The following is a 23,420-nucleotide window of genomic DNA, read 5'->3' as shown; positions in this document are numbered from 1 at the left end:
ATTGTCAAATATTGTTAATAATTTTTGTTCACCAATGAACCATCACCATCTTTGTTCTACTAAGATGTTCACAGGTTTGTTTGTTTTTTTAATATTAAAATCCTTAATTTTTCCGGTGATGATTTTATTTTTGTGGGTGATCAATTATCCAATTGCATTTATTGAATCCTCTTACCTTTCATTACTATTGAGATGGGCTACTTCCAACATACCTAAATTTCAATGGTTGCATGAATCTAGTTCTTAATTCTCTGTTTGTTCCCATTAGCCAATTTCTATCCTTGCACCAGGTACATACTGTCTTTATTATTACAGCTTATAAAAAGTTCCATAATTAATATGAATAAGCATATAATAAATTGTTTATTTTCAAAATAAATATGAAGCAACAATCAAAATGAATTATAGCTAACTACAATAAACATGAACATTAACAATATATTATATTTGAAGAAAAAAGCCCTCAATTATTACATATAGCATCACATACTTTTTAATAAACTTAAAAGCAACTGAAAAATATGCTTTTTTCTGGATAAATAAAACAATTAGAAGAAATTATACTAAAAGAAAATATGTAAGACTGATCTTCAGGCTTATATTAGAAAATCCGTAAGTATAATTCACCACATTAAGGTATTAAAAGAGAAAAACAAAATGACAATTTGAAATAGGTTCAGGGAAATCATTTTATAAAATTCAACCTAAATTCATGAAAAAAAAAACTCTTAGTAATTCAGAAATAGATAAGAAGATTATTAATCTCATTAAAATTTTTGAAAACAAGAGGCAGAGATTACTGAGCTCCACTCATCTTCTACCAACTATTTCAGACATGAAAAAGGAAAAATTAAACTGGAATGGAAGCAAAACTGACCAAGTAGGCTAAGCAATATGATGACATGGCAGCCTGCATGATGTCTATAATCAAGCAAGGAGCTAAATTATCTCCAATGAGTAAAGTATCTTTTTTTTCAGTTGCTTGTATAAAATATTTTAAGAAGCCATAGATCATTTTGGAGAGTCATCTCAAGTATTGAGCTAAAGACAGAAGATGTTGAGGGAAAAAAAAAAGAGATTATTCATGAGTACAGAAGAGAAAATTGTGACGAAGCTTAGAGTATATCTGCAATGATATACTTTCTCTTTTGGAGAAGTTCTTGATCACAGTGCTTCACAAGAAGAGATTGGAATCTTCCATTTAGAAAGTGAAAGGAGACTCTTACTGTTACATGGCTGGGGTTGCTTCTGATGCTGACAGAAAAGGGATCATGGGTCAGTCACCACAAGTATACCAACAAGTTTGAAATCAGCTGAAAGGAAGTGCCAATAGACACATCCTATCAGACTGGGTCTCATCCTTAACTTTTCTGAATTCTTCTATGAGGTCTGAACTCCTCTGAGCAAGCCTGTTCTCTTGCAAAGACAACTTTTGATGAGATGAGACCATTGCTGAAATTGATACATTGAGTCATACAAAGATAGCAGGCTAATAATGCAATGACTGAGAGGCAACTTGACCTTGCAGACACTGGATATCCAAGGAAACAAAGTTGAAGCAGGAGAAAGAGGAGGAAATTAACTAGCCTTCCAATTTTTGTCTGCCTCATTCTAAAATTTACACAGTAGACCGTTTGTCATCCAAACTATTCCACAGATAGGTTTTGTTTACAATTTATGAAAGGTTTATATTATTTCTATTTGAATTTTTATCTTTCTTATATGGTTTTTATATTTAATATTAGAGGAGTAGAGCTGATTAACATGTAGGGAATTGTGGGATGCCTGGATGGCTCAGTCAGTTAAGCATCTGCCTTCAGCTCAGGTCATGACCCCCAGGGTCTTGGGATTGAGACTCAGACTCCCTGCTCAGTGGGGAGCCTGTTTCTTCCTCTCCTGCTCGTGCTTTCTCTTGCTATCTCTCTCTCTCAAATAAATAACATCTTTAAAAAATTTTTTTTAATGTAGGGAGTTGTCTTTTTTTGGCATTTGTTTACTTATTTATTCATTGTTAATCATGTTTTTATTTTAATTCCAGTATAGCTAACCTAGATTGTTATATTAATTTCAGGTCTACAATATAGTGATTCAGGACTTCCATACATCACCCAGTGCTCATCATGGCAGGAGCACTCCTTGGGAAGTATCTGTTTTTGAGGTACTTGATATAGGAATGTAGAATTTTTTACACAACTTATAAATGTGGTATATCACATTATATACCAAAAGTACTGGGCCACTTTTGGTACATTGTGTCTTCACAAGGGCCAAGGTTAAATCTTCCTCTGTTTTGAAGCAAACAAAACTGCGTACTGGTTTGTTTGTTGGCAGATATCACAGCCTTTGTAGAAATAGATATCTCAATAGGTATTACATACTAAATGAAGTGTGTTTGTGGAATACACAAATGTGCACACATTTTTTTGAGGATGGTTGACACACAGTATTACATCTGTGTCAAGAATACAGTATAGTGATTGGACAACTCTAGACATTATGCTGTATTCATCACAAGTGTAGCTACCATCTGCCACTATACAACTCTATCACAACACCATTGACTAGATTCCCCATGGTGTACATTTTTTTTTTTTAATGTGGACACTTTTGACCACAGCTACAGAAGTGTTCCTTTACAGAAAGTTGCGACCCACTTTGCTCTGGATAAGGGCAGAAATGGTTCATATTTCAAACTTTGTAAAGTTACCTGCTATGTACTTTCATTATTTTTGCTATACTTACTTGTGTCTAAACATTCTAGGCAGCCTGAGAAAAAATGTACAAGAAAAGATGCTTTAAAATAAAATTTCCTGGGCAGCCTTGGTGGCTCAGCGGTTTAGTGCTGCCTTCAGCCTGGGGTATGATCCTGGAGACCCGGGATTGAGTCCCATGTCAGGCTCCCTGCATGGAGCCTGCTTCTCCCTCTGCCTGTCTCTGCCTCTCTCTCTCTCTCTCTCTCTCTCTCTCTGTCTCTCGTGAATAAATAAATAAAATCTTAAAAATAAAATAAAATTTCCTAATATCCATTATTTCATATAGGTCAATCACTAGTAAAACAAAACATGTGTTTAACTTATTTTAAGGTTTTTCATTTTTGTGCTGTATATAATTGGTTGCAAAAATAGTTAACAGAGAAATAATTTAAGATGGATAGGTTTGTTTAATTCTTCATGAAACTTTCAATACCAGTTCAAGCATAATTGTTAGGAACATGTGTATTAAAGATAATGTAAGTAGAATTAAAGTTTTATGATTGGACTCTTTTTTTAAAAAGATTTATTTATTTATTCATGATAGAGAGAGAGAGAGAGAGAGAGAGCGGCAGAGACACAGGCAGAGGGAGAAGCAGGCCCCACGCCGGGAGCTGGATGTGGGACTCCATCCCAGGACTCCAGGATCGCGCCTTCGGCCAAAGGCAGGCACCAAACTGCTCAGCCACCCAGGGATCCCCCTATGATTGGACTCTTAAAAAAAAAAAAAAAAAAAAAAAAAAAGATGGCCCACTGTCATCCGTTTACTCACTTTAACTTTATATCATAGTCAGTGTAGTAAGGTGAATAATTAGGGATATGGGGATAAAGGAAGAGGATATGCTTCTCCCTCTGCCTATGTCTGCCTCTCTCTGTGTGTCTCTCATGGATAAATAAATAAAATCTTTAAAAAAAAGAAGTTGAGAAGAACTACAAATTAGGAGATACACCATATTCACTATAGGAAGATGCATTTATTTGTAAGATTTAATGCAACTTCAATAAAAATCTGATTTTTTTTCCCCAGAGAACTTGATAATTTTTATTCCAAAATTTAGTTTGGAAAAGTAAGGTACCAAGCATAGCCTGAGCCCTCATACTCTCTTGGAGATAGTTACTACTTTGTTAGGCAAAAATGCTCTGGCTAATAGAGCCAGATGCTAGTGTGTTGTCAAGCCTTATAAGTTCAAGGATCACAGAAATGGATGCACCCTAGGCTGAAGAACCTGAAGCAGCAGAGTGCCCACCAAAAAAATTTTCTGGTCAAGGCTTTACCCTCGCCACCCAGGAGAAGCAGCTCTCTGAGGAGTTACTTCTTAGGTTGTAATTCACCAGCCATGAGGATTTAGTTCAGGGGGACATAGGAAAGGGACTTTTTTTTTTTTTTTTTTTTTAAGATTTTATTTATTTATTCATGACAGAGAGAGAGAGAGAGAGAGAGAGGCAGAGGGAGAAGCAGGCTTCATGCAGGGAGCCTGACATGGGACTGGATCCCGGGTCTCCAGGACCACACCTGGGGCCCAAGGTGGCGCCAAACTGCTGGGCCACCGGGGCTGCCCGGAAAGGGACTTTCTGATGCTAACTGATCTCTACCTATTTTTCTCAGCTCTTTCTTTATTTCTGAAGACATCTAAACCAGCATATGTGAGGGTGTAGGCACTGATTGTTTCAAGACAACTAATGGGAGAAACATCAGCAGAATTCTAAGGACCTTTACCTTATCTTGTCAATGCTTCCTTCCCTCCCAAAGACAAATAGGCTACAGCTGATGGGCATTTAAGAGATTCCTAATGCAGGAGGAATAAACATTTTTCACTAGGTCTGAACTGACGAATGATATAGAGTGCAATACACAAAATTATGGAGACTTTCTGGAGTAGGAACAATTTCCAATAAATTGTCTGCAACCCTTCTACTTCTTCTCAATCGAGGCTTATCAGAATACAAGAAAAAGTGAAGAAATTTAAGAGATAATCTTGACTCCACTGTATTCTTTTTTTTTTTAAGATTTTATTTATTTATTCATGAGAGATACACAGAGAGAGAGAGAGAGAGAGAGAGAGGCAGAGACACAGGCAAAGGGAGAAGCAGGCTCCATGCAGGAAGCCTGATGTGGGATTTGATCCCAGGCCTCCAGGATCACGCCCCAGGCTAAAGGCAGCGTTAAACCACTGAGCCACCGGGGCTGCCTGACTCTACTGTATTCTTAAAAAGTAAATCATGTGCAAACTCAAGGACTTTAATTATGTTTAGTGTGATAGGGTCATAATTTACACACAAAAATTCAGACATAAGAAAAATTGTTTATTTTTACTACCTGGTTCTCCATTCTGGAGCTCCCATTCTCATTTGGTAGTGAAAAAGAAAACTTAAATTTCCATTCGAGGTAACTTAACTTCTTCCAATTTGAAACACATCACAGTTGTATTTAAACATATTTTCACTTTAATCCACCCACAGGAAGAAATACATTTTTTTCTTGTTGCGATATAGTACAACAGAAGTGTGAATATGTATGTGGGTGTGTATATAGTTAGATATAGATAGATACAGAAACAGATATAATACAGATATAGAGGGATATAGATGTAGTCAGAGAGACAGAGAGAGATTTAGCTGTTGATAATAAAATGGAACCTTGATTTCACCACACTTAACACTATGTGGGATGTACTTGCATGTTTCTATTTTATGCTATTTTAACCCACAAACTGATTTCAAGATATACTAATACATTATGACCAGCAGTTTAAAAGACACTAATATAAAAACCCTGACCTACAGCAATTTGTTTTATTTTATTTTTAAAGATTTTATTTATTTATTTATTCTTGAGAGACACAGAGAAAGAGGCAGAGACACAGACAGAGGTAGAAGCAGCCTCCTTGCAGGGAGCCCTATGTGGGATTGGATTCCCAGGCCCAGGATCACCCTGAGTGGAAGGCAGAGGCTCAATCACTGAGCCACCCAGGCATCCCTACAGCAATTTATTTTAATGTAAATTAACTCTAGATTTCTATTTCCTTTTTTTTTTTTCTTTTTTTTTTTCTTCTGGAATAAATTCAAACTCTTAAGATATAGGAACATGAAAAGGTGACTGCTGAGCCTCATTACGGTGTTACCAGATTATACCTGAGAAGTTAAGTTATTACCCCCAAACAGGTTATTTCTACCCTTCTTCCCCAAAATTTATCCCCAAGAAAAGATCGAAGATTAATCGCCTAAGGCACTGGGTCTAACCACTTGGCTCTCTCTCTCATTCTCTCTCCTCCAATTTCTTCTCCCAGAACAAAAAAGAACATTCTATTTCTCATTTTTATCCAGTAGAAATTGCCCTTAAGTCTTAACCTTTATCCTATTCTTGGTAGTATTTGGTCTGCCCATTGCTGAGGCAACAAGTTGTAGGCTCGAAAACAATCATCATGGCAGAGAAAAAATATTGATAAGGGGAAAATCTTATAATATTTCAAAAGGTTATCTAGCCTACTAACTAGGGAATATATTTCTTATGATACATTTCATAACAACTATACTCTATGCAGAAAACTTGTTGAAAATTACTAAAATCTAACACCTTCATTTTCTTATGAGTTAATTAGGAGCCTCAGAGGAAGTTGATATTACCAAGATTACTTCATTGATTCTGTATTGTCCACCCTCTCTATTGAATTCCAACTCCCTAAGAGATGTGTCCAGATATGTGTCGTTGAGCCAGCTAAAGACAAAATAATAAGACAGATAAAAGAAAATATAAACACAACCAGTCTTCCACTCCACTCCCCTTCTCTTCTGTTTTTCCCTCTCTACTAGTAATGAGTGCCCTCAACCTCTGACAACACTTCCCATCAGATTGCCTTCAAAGCTTTACATTAGGGTTAATTTGGTCTTATAATACCACTTCCTCAAACTAGAATACTTTTGTCAACACCCTGTATCCTAAAAATTCCCATTAAATATTTAGGCCTGGCTCAAAATTGAAGGCAGAGCAAAAATATTTGCTGAAGCAGAGATTTTTGCATTTGTTTTCTAGTTGTACTCACTTTTCTAACATGATACATTAGCACCACGGATTCAGCATAACCAATTCCAATAAAATAGGAAGCTTCATTATATATTTAATTATATTAATTAAATTGATACTGCCCTAATTAAAATACCATTATTCCTGAAATATGAGAAGTTCATTTAGAAAACAAATATATCTGATTTTGAGATAATAGAAAGTACCTCACATGCTTATAAACTGTTTTTTAATTAATATGATATCTATAAACAAGAAATTAAGTGGATCTGATTTTATAATAATTACACTAATGAACAAAGCATTTCTATCCTCTCAAATATCCACATGTTTAAGAAATAATTATTTTGTGAAGGGCTATGTGTTAATGAAAGAATTGTAATATGCATTAAACATGGTGCCTTATAAACATACATTTTAATTTCTCCTTTTCTCACTTTGTCAATGTTAAAATGATAATCACCAGAAGGAGTCACATAAAAAGCTGAATCTAATAACCAAAGTCAAATTAGGCTAAGTCAAATACATCCATAATTTTTTAGAAACCTGATTTATGCTCTTTCATATTTAAAAATATGAGTTAAAAACACTTGCCCAGTGCTTTTTCCCCTATTACCTTTCTCTTTCCATCATTAGAAATCAGGACCAGTCACTGTAATTTTGTGATTGTTCTTCTGAAAGTTGCAAGGGATAAAAGCACTTGACCTACATTTTCCTTTAGGCTCTTCCTTCTGTAACCTGAAAGAAAAAAATCAGAGTTCACAGTGAGAACAATAATCTTTCCTGCACCACCTACACCTTTATTCTCAGGGTTCTGTAATCAACTGTGACAGCATTTGAAGACACTAATCAGTCAGACTCTGAGATTATTGATCCCAGAAAAAAAGTGCATGAATGACTTCCTTTCCATTTCTATCTGTGGGTAGCTCCAAATAGAAAACTCAGTAACATCAATGACTCAAAACTACCTTCAAATCAATTTATGTGCTAAATCATAATACACAAAAAAGTAAAAGGCATAATGGAATTTGTGTGATACTATTAACATTTATGTTTAGTTTTGGGCAAGGTTCTGGCTCAAAGAATACCATGTACACATGTTCTTTCCTCCAAAGGACTAAGGAGATTGGGGAGTGGTGATTTGACTACAAACATTCCCATGTCCTCTTCTGGCCAGACCCTTTAACCCTAAAAGCCCAGTTTAATTTCAAATATCACATCCCCATGAGCAGCTAATAACGTGTTATCCACATCTTATTTATCTGTGTATCCCCAGCCCCTAATATAATGCCTGCCACATAGAAACAACATTAAAATATGGGCTGAACTGACCAAAATAGAGGTGGTCTCACATGCTATTGAATTATAGAGAGTTAAAAAACAAATATTTTTGTAATTACAAAATGCCATCCAATTGAGGAAATTATATTTATAAAAGTCAGTGTAAAAAATCCTTAACTCTGTATCCTCCCTAAGGGCAGAATGGGTTATGATTTTTGAGATACTTGGAAGTAAATATCAAATACAAAGCAATAATACACAGAATCTGAGACTAAAGTCTAAAACAGAAAGATAGGAAATCACATGGAAATTCATAAAGTCCACCATTTTAAATCAATTTGTTTTTGGTTCTTTGACATTTTCTCTGCAAAATCTGGTTCCATTTGGTAGGACTGTTACCTATCTTTAAGGCAGAACTTCATGGTTTGATTAAAAGAAAGATTATCTGTAAGCATTTCCAGTGCTTGACTTGCCAAGATGGTTGACCTAAGAATAAGAATCTTGGGAATTACACTCATAGTGTATTCGGCTATATAATTCTCTGCATCATCAGGGCTGAAAAATAGGTGTTTTTGGAATAGCTTTAAAAAAAAAACAAAACTTTCTTTTGCCTACCAGTACAGTTTTGAAATAAAAGGGAGGCTTTAGAATTTTCTTTATTAAGGTCCTTTAGAGTTAATTTCTCATCTGTCTGGCTTTACATAAAGATTCAAGAATAAAGACAATATTTCCTTTATTTTATTTATTTATTTATTATTTATTTATTTATTTATTTATTTATTTATTTTTTACAATATTTCCTTTAAAAAGTTTTTTCTACCCCTGCGGTAGACATGAAATGGCACCAGCCAGATCCCCTCTTTCAAGGTAACATTGCCCAGAGACAAGTACAGTCAGCGGATGGCTTCCAGCTGCCAGCCCCTTCAGGGTCTTCTTCAGCTAGAGTGGGCCACTGCAGTTTGATGTAGAAGAACTTAAGCTCTATTCACTTCAGAGCTCCCCACTGGGTTAGCCAAGGCTTTATGGGCACCCCCATCACAACTCCTCCCTCTGTCCAACACTCTTCTTTCCTCCTTCCTTTGACAGGTATTAATCAGCAATAAACTTATGCCTTGCATTACCTTAGAATCCACTTCAGAGAAATCCAAATCCAGGCAGTACATATCAAGACTCATCCAAGAGTGTGGGCAATAGTGTTGCGGGTTATTTACTATCCTGTTAGGGATGAAGGTGGCAGGGCAGGAGGGCACAAATTGTCCTTGACACAGGTGGAAGTCCAGTTGTTAATACATGAAGTAGGATAGTATCCTGGTGGAAGGGGACACACTAATAAGTATTGGATGATTATTTCTAAAGGTCACTGGTATATTACAGAAGGATAAAGAACAGCTGAAGATGAGTAACAGGCAACTGAAAAAGAAGTGTGAAAACCAGATGATTTACTTGGTTTCATTAAAATGTTCTCATCTTCTACAGCAGAAGGGCAGAGGAAGTTGAGGAGCAGCCTCATGATTTAATTGTCTGAGTGACTTAACTGCAAGGAAAACTAAATGCCAGGCCAAAGCAAGGCTGTTATGCCAGAGTCAGAGCTTTAGCTAGGAAAATTTGAGACTTTGACATCCAAGTAGAAGCCCCTGTATGGGATGGTGATATTTGAGTGGATACTCCTGTACATTCTGACTTGCCATCCTGCTCTCAAACTTCTGAGCCTGAAGTGCCCTGTCCCATGATAAACAACCCTCCATAGACCAGACACACACACACAATCTCCTACTCTCATACTGGAAAAGAATGTTGAGGCTTCTATCTTAAGAGGTAATGATTGGTCACCTTCTCGGAGTTTGACCTCTCTTGGTCCCTATGCCAATAGCTGAGATTAAGTTACAATGTAATCTTCCCAGAGCATTGCTAGGTCTGATATGAAAAAAAGGAGACTATATCTCAAAGGAGTTGTAAGACTTAGCTCGCACATAATGGTGAGAGCTAAGAGAGTAAAGTCATGGCCAGATTCTGAAGGTGCTTTATTAAAGTTATTACAATATACAATTGGGAGGATAGAATTTGGAAATGCACTCATACGATACCAGACTTAACACTCTTGCAAAGAGTAGGTGTTGCAAACTTGACACTAGGTTGATACTTAGAAACTTAGAGGCAGTGGTACCTGCATTGTAGGAAGAAGAAAGGATAGAATTTTCATGGTAAGTGGTGAAGGAAAGGATAAAAGGTATAGGGAAGTGGGCATTTGGGAATGAGTATACAATGTGTGCCCTAAACATCCTTCAGATGATTATGTTCCACCGGAAAGCCCAGAGGATACACCACCTATTCAGGCCAAAATCTTTAGTAGTGCTTCCTCTCTGGGCCAGTGTTGATGAAGGAAGAGGATGTTAGAGAATTTGTCTCACTGATAGCAATGAAAATGTTAGAACCCTGAAAAAGTAAAGGCCAAATCGTGTCACTTAAGCACCAGGTGGCCACTGGTACTAGTCCCACATTTTTATTTTAAGAGTGGAAGATAATCCTATAAAGAGTGAAAAGTCCAACAACATCTATGCAACTTTAAAGACCCAGTGGTCAGATGCATTCTGGATATCTCCTTTACAAGTAGGAGACAAATAATTATATTTTTCATATCCTACCATGAAAAAAAAAGTACAGTCCCTTTTTTCAGATTCTGGTAGCAGCATATTCCACACCTAAGAATACTTCTCAGGCCCACATACTGAATAAAGTAAAATGCTTCCAGCTTTGAAAGGATCCCAGAACAGGAAAGAGCTCTGCAGCTGATCCAAGTTATAGTGCAAGAAGCCTTGATACTTAAGCCACATAATTAAATAAAGCAGACAATTATCTTTTAAAGCATCTTTAAAAAAATTTTTCTGTGGTCTAGTAAATACAGAACACCTGGCCATGATCATTAAGTGACAATGTATGTGCAACTGCCCATTCAGAGCTAGATTTGTCAGCCAATAAATCATAAGTTTAGGTGGGCTCAGCAGCAATTTGACATATCTCAAACTGACCATGAGAAGGACCACAGGGTATAAGAAAGCAGCATAGATAGGAAACCCAGACCACAGTGGCATATATCACTACTGTACTAGTACCTATCTCTAAGTTTACAATTATGGTCATATCAGGTTTCCCATAAGACCTGCTGAAGAATAAGAACAAGGCTCAAACTTGGATTATAAGTATATTGGTTCAATATATGGGTCCAAGCCCAAACTGGGTATTAGCTACATTATAACCTCACTTAGGGTTGGGCTTGCAAGACTACAATAAGGAAAAACCTTCCAGTGGGCAGGGTTTTAGGCAGTGCCACCGGTCATCCACTTTGTGTTGATAATAAATGACCTGAATTAGAATATATAAGGACTATGGGGTGATAGTAAACGGCTTGAACAGCTGATTAGTGTCCAGAAAGGAGAAAAAAGCAAGATTAGAGATAGACAGATTTTGTGTAGAAGAATGTGATTGAATATAGGGGAGTGGGCATAAAGCATGAAGATCTCTATACTACTTATTGATACCACCAGAACACATTTACCATGGAAAAACTAAACACTTGACATTGTCAGTGATTTCTGTCAATAGCCACCTCAAAGTAGAGATGATGGGCATATAAATGAAGTAGCCATGGTGGCACATATAGAAGCTCCATTCAGACTGAGATAGCAAAATACCATAGATTGGGTGACTTACAAACAACAGAAATTTATTTCTCACTGTTATAGAGACTGGACGTCTGAGATCATTGTCAGTTGAGAACTCTTCTAGGTCACAGACTTCTCATTGTGTTTTCACAGGACAAGCTAACTCACTGGAGCCTCTTTTATAAGGGCACTAACCCCATTCATGAGATCTCTACTCTTGTCATCTAACCGTCTTCCAAAGACCCCACCTCCTAATACCATCACATTGGGTGTTATATTTTTAACATAAGAATTTTGAATAAACATTCAGAAGTTACGCATAGACCCATCAATATGGATTTCTATTTATCAAGGCTTATCTAGCTCTATCCACAGTCTAATGGTCAACCTATTGGCAGTAGAAAACAAATTTTAGCTTCCACTATGACACTATTTCTCAAGGAAACCAACTGGGCTCCTTCTGTACTAGAAGGTCCAGATATTTGTTGCCAAAGGAAAATACATATATTCTGGATTTTACTCATTTGTCCCAGAACTTAGTACAACATTGTGAGGTCTTACAAAGTATTGGCATGGAATCCCACAGTATCTCATCAGATCAGGAAAACATATTGCAGCAAACAAAGTATGATAGTGGGCTCATGACTACAGGACCCACTGGATGCATCACTTACTTCACTACCCAGAAGCTGCTGGCCTGACAGAGCATTGGAATGACTATGAAGGTACAGATGAAGCACCAGCTCAGAGGCATTATTCTGTAAGGATAGAATACCTTCCTCCATAATGCGCTGAAAGAAAGAATTGTGTATGGCATGGTGTCACCACAGAATGAATACATAAGTCCAGAAATCCAGTGATAGAAGTAGGAGTGGTCTCGCTTAACTTCTTCACTCCTGATAACTCCCTGGTGGACTTTGTGATCCTGGTAACTGTAATTTGCACTATGCAGGGTTTAAAGATCCTGAACTAGAAAGGGGAGTACACTTTCACCAGCAAATATAGCAATAGCCCCATTGATTGTAAACCAGGTTGATTTGATTCTGTCAATACATTTGTTTCTATCCCAGTCTGAAAATAAGTATACGTATGAACTCAGTTTCCAAGGACCACCACTTTCTACTCAGGAAGAAAAGCTCACAGAAATCCTGGAGAAGCTGCTTTCTGGATGCATATGGAGAAGTGGAACTTAAGCACCAGTGAGGAATAGTAGATACAGGGGGGATCTACCTAAATTCCTTTCCTTTTCTTTCGCCTCCTTCCTCCCCAAATTCCCTGTAAAGGAAGAGCTTCCTGCCCAGATATAGGGAGACAGTCACTAGACTGACTCCAGCAGTCGTCTCTTTCAAGTTCTACCTCTGCTACAGAGAGCCATTTGAGGTCACACCATTTTCATGAGTAGCCTTTTGGTAAGTAAGCTAGGTGAATATATAAAGATCCAGCAGTCCTGACTCAAAGTAGGACAATTCTGACGCACTGCTCAGATTTCTCCATCAATTTGGCCATAGCTTTGTCAGGCCTGGTTCACAATTAACCTGCTCTCTTTGTCCATTCTTTCTTCCTCCCTCTTCTTTCATAGGCAATGATAACCTAATAGATACCTAACACCCCAAACTCTGTCTCAGCTTCTACTTACCAAGATTCAATCTTCAAAATTCCCAACCCAAATCCCCCATTTCTGGTTATTAATATTTTCATTCTTCAATTTCTTAACTCAGAATTCCCAAAGTATCTTCCTAGGAAACAACACCTTATCAAGATATTAGCTTCTATCATAATAAAAATCCATGATCAAATGATGGGTAATACTAAATTAAATGTTTTCTTACTGCATGACCAGACTGTTTAACCTGCAAAGGAACTTGTCACACACACACAAAATTTTCCATCCTGTGATCCCAAAGACATCAATCTCCTACTCATTGCCAGTAATAAAACCTTTGGAAAATAAATAGTCATGTGATGACCTTTTTCATATATTTTTCTAGGATCAGAAATAAGACTTCATAAGTACTGTAAATCATCAAACTTAAAATTATAAACACCATTTATAACAAGAGTTTAAAAGGCTACTCTATAGCGGCTGTGTTTCTTACCTTTCGGAAACTGAACAGAGAGAATCAATGAGCATAAAGGATGCTTGAAGGATACTTAAATGTTTAGTTTTTAATAATTTTTAAACTCATTTATCTTCATTAATATTCTTAGATAATTTCTTTTAAAAGATGTGTGAGATATTCAATCAAATCTAATTTAATCAAAGCTTTTAAAATCACATCTTGTTTCAGAATATGAATAACAATACTTTTTCCATGGAAGATTATCACTTTGCATACACTCTTTAAGAATTATGGAGATGAGTAATTCATGTATATTATTTTTTCTTAAGTGAAATTTATCTCTCTTTTCACTTTGAAAGAACTTATAGAAATTTTCACTTAAAAAATATAGCTCTTTATATATATTTTTCCACCAAGATTGTCTTCAGTTGGCTAAATGATTAGTCTAAACCAATCACATTCCCCTTGCCACTCTACATTTAGAAAAGGATGTGTAACCAAATGCAGGATGATGAGATGTGAGAGAAGTTTTCTATGAAACTTCTGTGAAATAGGTCCTTGCTGCTTAGAAGTCACAAGAAAAGATGGATACTGACTTCCAATAGACACTGCCAACTCCATATACAATGCCTGAAAGTTCTAGTGTTGAATTTCCACTACTAACATGAGTATAAAGTCAAGAGATGGTGGGGAGACCCAAAGCTGAGCCACAGCCTCCATATATCATACCTTGTTTCCATCTTACCTCTAGACTTCCTCTTATGTGAGCCTAAACTTATTAAGACTGTTTGCACTGAGCTTTTCAGTTACATGAAGTGTATAGCATCTTTGCTTATAGAAGATTTCTAATTCTTCCAGAAAAAAAATCATAATAACCAAAAATCAGTTAATGTCCCATTTTAAAAACTGATTTATTCCATTACAATGGATAGAATTACTGAAGTATGAGGTAAACATACTACATAAATTAATGATTAAAAAGTACAGCTTTCATAAAAAGTAACCAACTTGAATAAATGATCTTTTGTTTTTCTTCCCCTTACCAAAAAGAAAAAAAAGATAGATGATAGATAAATAGATGAAGAGAACAAATTTAGGATATTTATCATTTTAAGAAGTCCTTGGTGAGATCCTAAAGTGTGCTATTATTTTACTTTATATATATATGTATATAATATGTAAATATATATTTTACACATATATACATATATAAATATGTAAATGTAGATTTTACATATATGTAATATATATACTCCTAATATATATTAATATATAACTAATATATATTATATCATATATAACTAATATATAGTTGTATACTAATATATTATATATAATATATTACTGATATATGATACATATAACTAATATATAATATATAACTAATATATTATATAATATATAACTAATATATATTATATATGATATATAACTAATATATAATATATAACTAATATATGCATAATATACATAACTAATATATATAACCTAATATATAGAACTCCTAATACATATATATTAATATAAAGTTAGTTAAAATATAACTGACCAAGTTTCTGAGTTAGTGTCTTAACAAATTGTGGATGATTGGAACCTGGTAAATGTTTCAAATGTTATTTGTTTTCATAGCTAAGTGGCTGAAGCCCAGAGGCTTTCAGCAACAGAGTTCAAAGTGTGGTTTTTAGTTTTGTGAATGGATGATCATAAAGAAAAAGCATTTTTTAAAAACTTGGCAAAATGCTGAAACACACTGGTATGAAGTGCATTGCATATCCATAGCACTGAAGTATCCGTTTCCATTCCTGGGCTGAGATTTTTTTCCCCGTGGTTGTATTGTTCTGATTTCACGTACACCAGAGTAACTGATTTTTTGTTTTCTTGTGGAGTTAACACCAAATAAAAAATTTGAAAAAAAATAATGAAAATATGATAGAATAAGGATTGAAAATAATGATAGAATAAGGATTTCAAAGTGATCAGTAACACCACCCCTACTTTACACTAGCTTTCTAACACAATTCTGCATCCTATTTCTGAAATTCAGCTCTTGATTCAAATTCAAGAATATTTTCAAGAAAGAAAAGACATGATAAAAAACAGACTTCTCTAAATGGAAGAATGTGGCTTAACATTGCCATAGAATACATTTAGTCTATCCTCTTTATAGTGGATCTGAACGAAGAGTGTGGATGTTGAAGCTTTCAATTATTAGTAGTAAAACTGACTGACTGGTGAAAGTTCTCAAGGGACTGTATGGGTAGCCAGAGGCATGATTGTAGAGATAGTTCAAGGTAATGGATTAATATAGAAGTAATCCAAAATTTACTGAGAAGAAAATAGCTTTGATTTATCCACCAAAAACACAGGAAATAGATTCTACTGTTATGATTTGGCAATGCTCCTTGAAGAGTAGGTAGACTGAAGAACCACCACAATCACTGAGTCTGACATGAATCTAAAAGCCTACAGCCTCAGTAAAAAACAAACACAACAAAAACAAAACACCCCAACAAAATTCTGGAATCACTTCAGCAGTCTTATAACTGCAATTAACTTTGTAAAGGAGCCAATGAGACCTTCAAAGTAAGCATCTCCAAAATCACCGTGATGTCCACAGGTGCCTTGGAGATAATTCTCCACATCCAACTGTTGTGATAAGACAGTAATGTTCTCTATGAGTTTGTATCCTTCAAACACACTCTGAGATGGGCCTGTGGCCTCTCTAGGATGATCAGAGCATGCTTTATTACCATTAATAAAGAAGATTTTGAAGCTAAATAAACAGATCCATTCCATCAGCAATTCTTTGAAGGGCTCTTGATCTAAACCTGTGGTCTTCACTAAGTTCTTCTAGTTGCATTCCCCTGGAGGGATATATGTGTGTGTATGTGTGTGTGCTCATGTGTAAGTAATTTTGAATTAGTATATAGTGTGTTCAGCTAATTACTATTGTTAGAAATAGCAGTACTGAATCTAGTTTCTTAATTTTTATATTGTTTTTAGCTCTTCACACCTTCCCCTTTGAAAATAAACCAAGAATGGTAGCCATATTCAGAGTCAGGAAAGATCCAGGAGACAGTGTGCAGAGCCACGATGGAGAAATTACCCATGCTTTCATCAGCCAATACTTATTGGCCACATATATGCAGGACTACATTGTGCAGAAGTGTAGAAGGGCATATTATCATATTTCTTACTTTGTGTACTCCATCTAAAATGGGAGTCCCCTAGAGAGTAAACACCCTCAGCTTTGTATCCCTCATGCCTAGCACACAGAGGTATTTTACAGATGCATAAATTAACAAGGAGTTTCCTTTGCTCTCTATTAGATATAGGTCAGTTGAGGAGGAAGTATGTATTCTGTAAGATTATAATATATCTAGTATATGTCCAGTCATCCAGTTGCTAATAAATACCTTATTGTTCTCCCGCATTGATGTAATTTCACATTCTTCCCTCATTCTTCATTTCTGAGAATGGTGACAGGCATACAGAACAAGTATGCTGCAAACTTTCAAAGGCAGACTGGGTTAGTGAAACATAGAAATAGTTGACTTCAGCCCTGAAGGAAAGGTGGGATCTTGACAGAGGTTGGGGGGGCAGAAGTCATTAGGTCTCTGTGAAGGTGTCAGCTGATGTGATAGTGGAGAATTCTGGAAAAATCATGAAGAATCAGCTGCAGACCTCAGCAGAAATCATTACATATGAACAAACACCTGGGTGAAGATTTCTTTCACTGGACATTTCTGCACTGTGTCATTCATTTTTTTGAGCAACCTAATAAAATACATATTCATGTTCTAGTTTAAAGGGGTACAGAGAAAAAAATACTTATTTTCCCCAAATTAGAATTCCCTTGCACTTAAAATAAGATATTAAATTCAGATAATTAAATCTCTAAAGCAACTGACACTTATTATGGGAATATTTTTCTTCATATTAAGTAAAATTTTATCTACTAACAACTGTCAGCCACTATTTCTTTTTCTGTCCTCTGAAGGTACATTGAAAAAATGTTGGCAATTTTCTACATGACAACTCTTCAACATTTTGACAATACTTATCACATTTATCCTTGATCTATTTTTTAGGCTAAGTATATACAATTACTTCACTATTTTATTTGCTTTCTTTGGACAAATTTTATTTTCATGGGATTCTCCTTAAACTATAAGCAGAATTAAAGGTAATATGGTGAATTTTTCTAGTTGGTAATTATTATTTCTAATAATTAAAGAAATTGTTCTCTCTCAGAAATCAGGGCAGTACATTTTTAATTTTATTTTAATGTTATCTTTCTCAAGTGTATTAGTTTGAATATTGTTACCTCATCATTCTTATACATTTATTCTTCATTGATGGATTCATTTAACAAGATTTCCAGTAAATAATTATTTGTGACAGGCCTTCACTGCCCACTATGGCAGCCACTAGCCACATTTGGCTTTTACTTTCTCCAAATGTAGCTAATTCCAATAAGATATACCCTAAGTGTAAAATATTAAGCACAAAGGCTTAGCAGCAAAAAAAAAAAAAAAAAAAAAAAGTCAAATTAATTACTAAACATTTAACATTGATTAATCAAATGGTTATATTTTGGATATATCAGATTAAACAAAATGGATTATTAAAATTAAGCTTACCTGCATCTTTTTAATGTTTAATGTGACCATTAGAAAATTTAAAATTATGTGACTCACGCTATATTTTTATCAACAGAGCTGTTATGGAAAATTGCCATGGATCATCTATTCATCAATTCAATGAATATTCAGGGAAGTCTGACAAGTTTTAGGTACCGTGCATGCACAAAATGTTTTCTTATGTCTAAAGACGGTGTTTTGTTGTCATTTTAGGTGAGGTGATCTACAATATTTTAGAATGGGAAAATTATTCTCATTATCATTAGTTTTCCTTAGTTATGTAAGTTCTTGGAGCTAAAGTTATCTGAGGAATATGATGAGGATTACACAATACCATTGAACTTCTTTTCTTGAGAAAAGTATGGGTTGGTCAGGTTTACAAAATCCTGACTTTTAATTTGTGGACTACAAACAGCTTCATCCCTTCTCCAATGCCAAGTCAAGCTAGGAGTGCCTTTGGATTATCATCTTGTTGATGTCTGCTATGTCACTTGTTCTAATTCTTTTCTTCCTTTTCAGTTGAGGTTTTCCTCCTCAAGAGGCTTCACTTTCAGGAAGAAGTAACAGGGCTGAACTGACAACTAAGTTGCCTAAATGGATGAGATAATAGAAAACTGTTCCTCTACTCCTCTTTTTAACACCTACCTTCTGGGATCCCTGGGTGGCGCAGCGGTTTGGCGCCTGCCTTTGGCCCAGGGCGCGATCCTGGAGACCCGGGAATCCCACGTCGGGCTCCCGGTGCATGGAGCCTGCTTCTCCCTCTGCCTGTGTCTCTGTCTCTGTCTCTCTCTCTGTGTGTGACTATCATTCATAAATAAATAAAATAAAAAAAAAACATCTGCCTTCTTCCGTACTATTTTTTATGATGGAGGGTATGAAACCATAGGCATATAGTTATCCTTGGGATGACATTAAACTAAACTTTAGGAACAGTAAATATAAGAATTTGCCTGATGTAGAAATTCATAATAAACTATGAAATGTCAAAATTAAGTGCCTTGCAAAAGGAGAAAACATTGAGTAAAAATATAGAATATAATCCAATTCCCTCCATAAAATTAGAAAATAGTCTATTATATTTTGAAACTGAATTAAAGAAACTGCCACTTCCACAGGAAAGACTCTTATGTAGCAACTCTTCTTATCCTTTTTTAATGTACAACAAGAAGCTCATAAATAGCCAGCAGATGACTTGACAAAGTACTCTACATATTTGTTTCAAATAGAAATGGTGTTGGAAGAAGAATCCAGAAATCCTATGCTCATAAGCATGATAAGTTAGAAGACAAACTGACCTCCTAAAAATGAATATTAAGGAAGTGATTGAGTGCTTTACTTAGTTACTTAGTGAATTGATAGTTGGAGAGTTCACCTCTGTGATGCTGAAGAGGTGATCTTACTTTTGAAACAATGGGTTAATCGAGTTTATCTCTGTTATAAGAGGTTTATAACTCAAGTGGCTCACTGTGACAGAAAAAAAAAAAAAGGACTCCTAAGATAAATTCCAGGGCTCTTCTATTTATTATGTACTTTACTCTTGATTTCAGCTCAGGTCATGATCTCAGGGTCTTCTGATGGAGCCCCCCTCGGGCTCCATGCTCAGCGGGGAGTCTGCTTCTCCCTCTCCCTCTCTTTTTGTCCGTCCTCCACTCGCACTCAACCTCTCTCTCAAATAAATAAATAAATCTTAAATAAATAAATAAATAAATAAATAAATAAATAAATAAATCGTAAAAAATAAATCTAAAATGCAAAACTATAAAACTCTTAAAAGATAATAATAAGGAGCAGACTAAACCATTCCCAAATATGCCACTTTGACATACTGATTATTTTAATTTAAAGTTACTTGAGAAACAGTTGGTGCAAGAAGGACACTCTGACCCTTCACTAATCCCCTGAAAGCAAGAAATAAATGTTATGTGAAAGGTACCCCCTGTACCAGGTGGGTAAGGGGCATTCTTATCACTAGATATAGGGGATTCAAGGTCAAGAAGTCTGTATGAACAAACCTTGTTACTTCATTGATTTGCTACCTCAAGCCCAAATCCATTTGTTTTGTCAATTCTTCATAAATTTATTGCTTGTCTAAAAAGTGTAAACCTTTCTGCTTTGGTCACTTGTTTAAGCCTCATATTTTGGGGGCTCTTACACATATGAAATTAAATTTTTCTCTTGTTAATCTGTTATGTCAACTTAATAATTAGAGCAGCCAAAGCACACAAAAGAGAATGAAAGTTTTCTTCCCCCACAGTTACATAAAAAAAAACTAGATAATTTTTGTATTTTGATGCATTTTTAGATATAATATCAAAGACATGCTCCATGAGATAAATAATTGATAAATGGGTCTTTATTAAAATTAAAAACTCCTGCTCTGCAAAATATAATATTGAGAGAATTTGAAGACAAGTCATAGACTAGGAGAAATTATTTGCAAAACTCATATCTGAAGAAGAACTGTTATACTAATTATACAAATAAATCTTAAAACTCAACAGTAAGGAAAAGAAACCTAATTTAAAAATGACACAAAAAGCTTTAACAGACACCTTACCAAAGAAGATATATACATAGCGAACTAGCATAGGAAAAGATCCTCCACAACATATGTCATCAGGTAAATGCTAATTAAAACAAGATACTACTACACAGCTCTTAGAATAGCCAAAATCTGGAACACTAGTAGCACTAAATGCTGATGAGGATGTGGAGTAACACAAACTCGTATTCATTGCTGGTGGGAATAAAAATGGTCCAGCTACTTTGGAAGGAAGCCTGTCAATTTCTTATAAAACTGAACATACTCTTACCATACAATCCAGCGTTCATACACACTTTTTGGCATGGGAGTTGAAAACTTAAGCCCATGCAAAACCTACACAACAATGTTCATAGCATCTTTATTCATTATTTATTGCCAAAACTGGAAGCAACTGAGTTGTGCTTTGGTAGATAAATGGATAAATAAACTGTGGTAACTTCAGACAATGCAACATTATTTAACATTAAAAAGAAACGAGGTATAAAACCATGAAAAAAAAACCTTAAATACACATCACTAAGTGAAAGAAAGTCAATCTGAAAAGGTTACATACCATGTGATTCCAATTATATGACATTCCGAAAAAGTATAGAGATAATAAAATTTATTTTAAAGTATTTTATTTATTAAATAAAATCGATTTGTTAAATAAAATTATAATATTTTAATTTTATTTATTTTTCATCATTTTTATTATTTCTCTCATATTTGATATCTTCAAAGAAAATGATTTCTCCCAAAGGAGCTCATTTCTGAAGTGCTGATTGTAGCTTGGCAAGGTTTCGGGTTTTGCTTGGAATATGTTGTCCCAATGCTAGGATTAGGCCACTGAGGGGTGAATGGGAGGGTTTGAAGTGGGATGAGAAGCCCAGTTATGTGCCATATCCTGTCTGGCACATAAATATTGAAATGATGTTTGGCTAGTGTAGTTAATCTGATCAATACAATAATGTGGCCACGGAATTGTTATGATGGATTTTATGCGCTACTTTTCCAACAATCTGGGATCTCACCAATAAGATAAGGGGAGCTTTTGGAAAATTTACTTATTTGTAAATTGGGGCCCACTTGTAATCTTAGTAGGGAGATGCACCTTGCTGGTATTGACACAGCTGAGGTGCGGACCCTAGCGTTAAACAGAACTGGCTTAAAGTCTCAGCACTGTCACTTCAGAATTTGTAAACTTGCCAAATTTATATATAACTTTATATAACTTCTAAACACAAGTTGGTTCATCTGAAAATTGGTCATAAGAACAGATACACAGTCCAATGAGTCATTGTAAGGATAAAATCAGATATTTGTTATGTAAGTCCCTATATAAAAATAAGTTTTCCTTAAAGAAAAAGACCATGACTTTTTTATTATTATTTATATTGACTAGAGCTGTGTCCTGCATAAGAGAGATGTTCAATAAACATTTGTTTTCTCAGCTGCTCTTTGATCCACATACCCACAGAGGCAGTCACACTGGTCACACCATTGCTCTGACTTTGAGGAATCTATGTTTGAGGCAATAAGTAGCAGGTTCTTCTTCATAGACATGGAAATAAATTAAATTACCTGGCAACAACAGAAAGCTCACTAATGATGACTTTATATGGGCATAGCATCAATATGAGATTGCAACTTGAAGCATTTAATTTTTGAGCTTGTTATCAAAAGAGGTGGTGATGCAAATATTGAGTAGTTAGATTTTATAACAATACTTCTCTGATAGTAAACAGCATGAATCAGATGCTTATTGTTTGTGAAATTTTCAAAATAGTATAGGTGAAAAGAAGGCATAAAATTAAATGCCATGGGATGGCAGATGCTATTCTTTAAGCAGAATGTTGGTCATATTGACTCTGTCTGTGTTGATACTGTGACTCTAAAGACTACATGGTAATTAGAGATGGAAATAGAGAGGGTACTTTTAACTTAAAGGTTCCAACTATCTGCTGGGGCTCCTGGGTTGCTCCTTTGGTTAAGCTTATGACTCTTGGTTTCAGATCAGGTCATAATCTCAGGGTCCTGGGATTGAATCCCCTCCGGGGCTCTGTACTCAACAGAGACTCCCTCTTCACCTTCCCCTGCTCTCACTCTCTTTCTCTTTCTCTCTCTCTCTCTCAAATAAACAAATAAGTAAATCTTTTATAAAAAATAAGTTCCAACTACCTGGAACACTTTAAAAATGCAGAAACCTGTTTATGTAATCTGCAATTTCCTTCTACTGAATTCTCTTAAATACCATTTTATAAAGCATTTCAAGTGAAAATAAAATAAGAATTTTTTAACATTACTTTCTTAAACTGAAAGAGCATAGAAAAAAATTTGTTTTATTTTTTTCTTTGTCTTCTTAGAGATGAAATGGCCATAGTTTTCTCTTGCCTTTCTAGGTACCAAGACCTGTGTCCCCACCAATAGAAACAATGTGAATTTTCTTTTTCATATTTCTGGCCAACATGCAAAGGGTTTT

The 23,420-nt window shown here is 35.3% G+C and overlaps 1 long non-coding RNA gene across 21 annotated transcripts in view; it reads right to left on the bottom strand.

Moving 5' to 3' along the window:
* LOC140641564 (uncharacterized) overlaps positions 1-23,420 on the bottom strand; it is a 518,379-nt gene that overhangs the window by 479,608 nt on the left and 15,351 nt on the right. For 11 of the 21 annotated variants that reach the window (XR_012038152.1, XR_012038141.1, XR_012038151.1 and 8 more), the window contains 3 exons: positions 9,174-9,360; positions 7,388-7,509; positions 6,375-6,465 (listed from right to left, as the gene is read on the bottom strand). This is a non-coding gene — a long non-coding RNA (uncharacterized lncRNA). The remainder of the gene's footprint in view (positions 1-6,374; positions 6,466-7,387; positions 7,510-9,173; positions 9,361-23,420) is intronic. The other 10 variants (XR_012038148.1, XR_012038157.1, XR_012038158.1 and 7 more) reach the window with 3 other exon arrangements.

The sequence above is a fragment of the Canis lupus genome, chromosome 10 (assembly GCF_048164855.1).
Source record: "Canis lupus baileyi chromosome 10, mCanLup2.hap1, whole genome shotgun sequence".
NCBI classification, from domain to species: domain Eukaryota; kingdom Metazoa; phylum Chordata; class Mammalia; order Carnivora; family Canidae; genus Canis; species Canis lupus.
The sequence above is the reverse complement of the archived record's forward strand: the minus strand, read 5'-3'. Positions and strand labels throughout refer to the sequence as shown.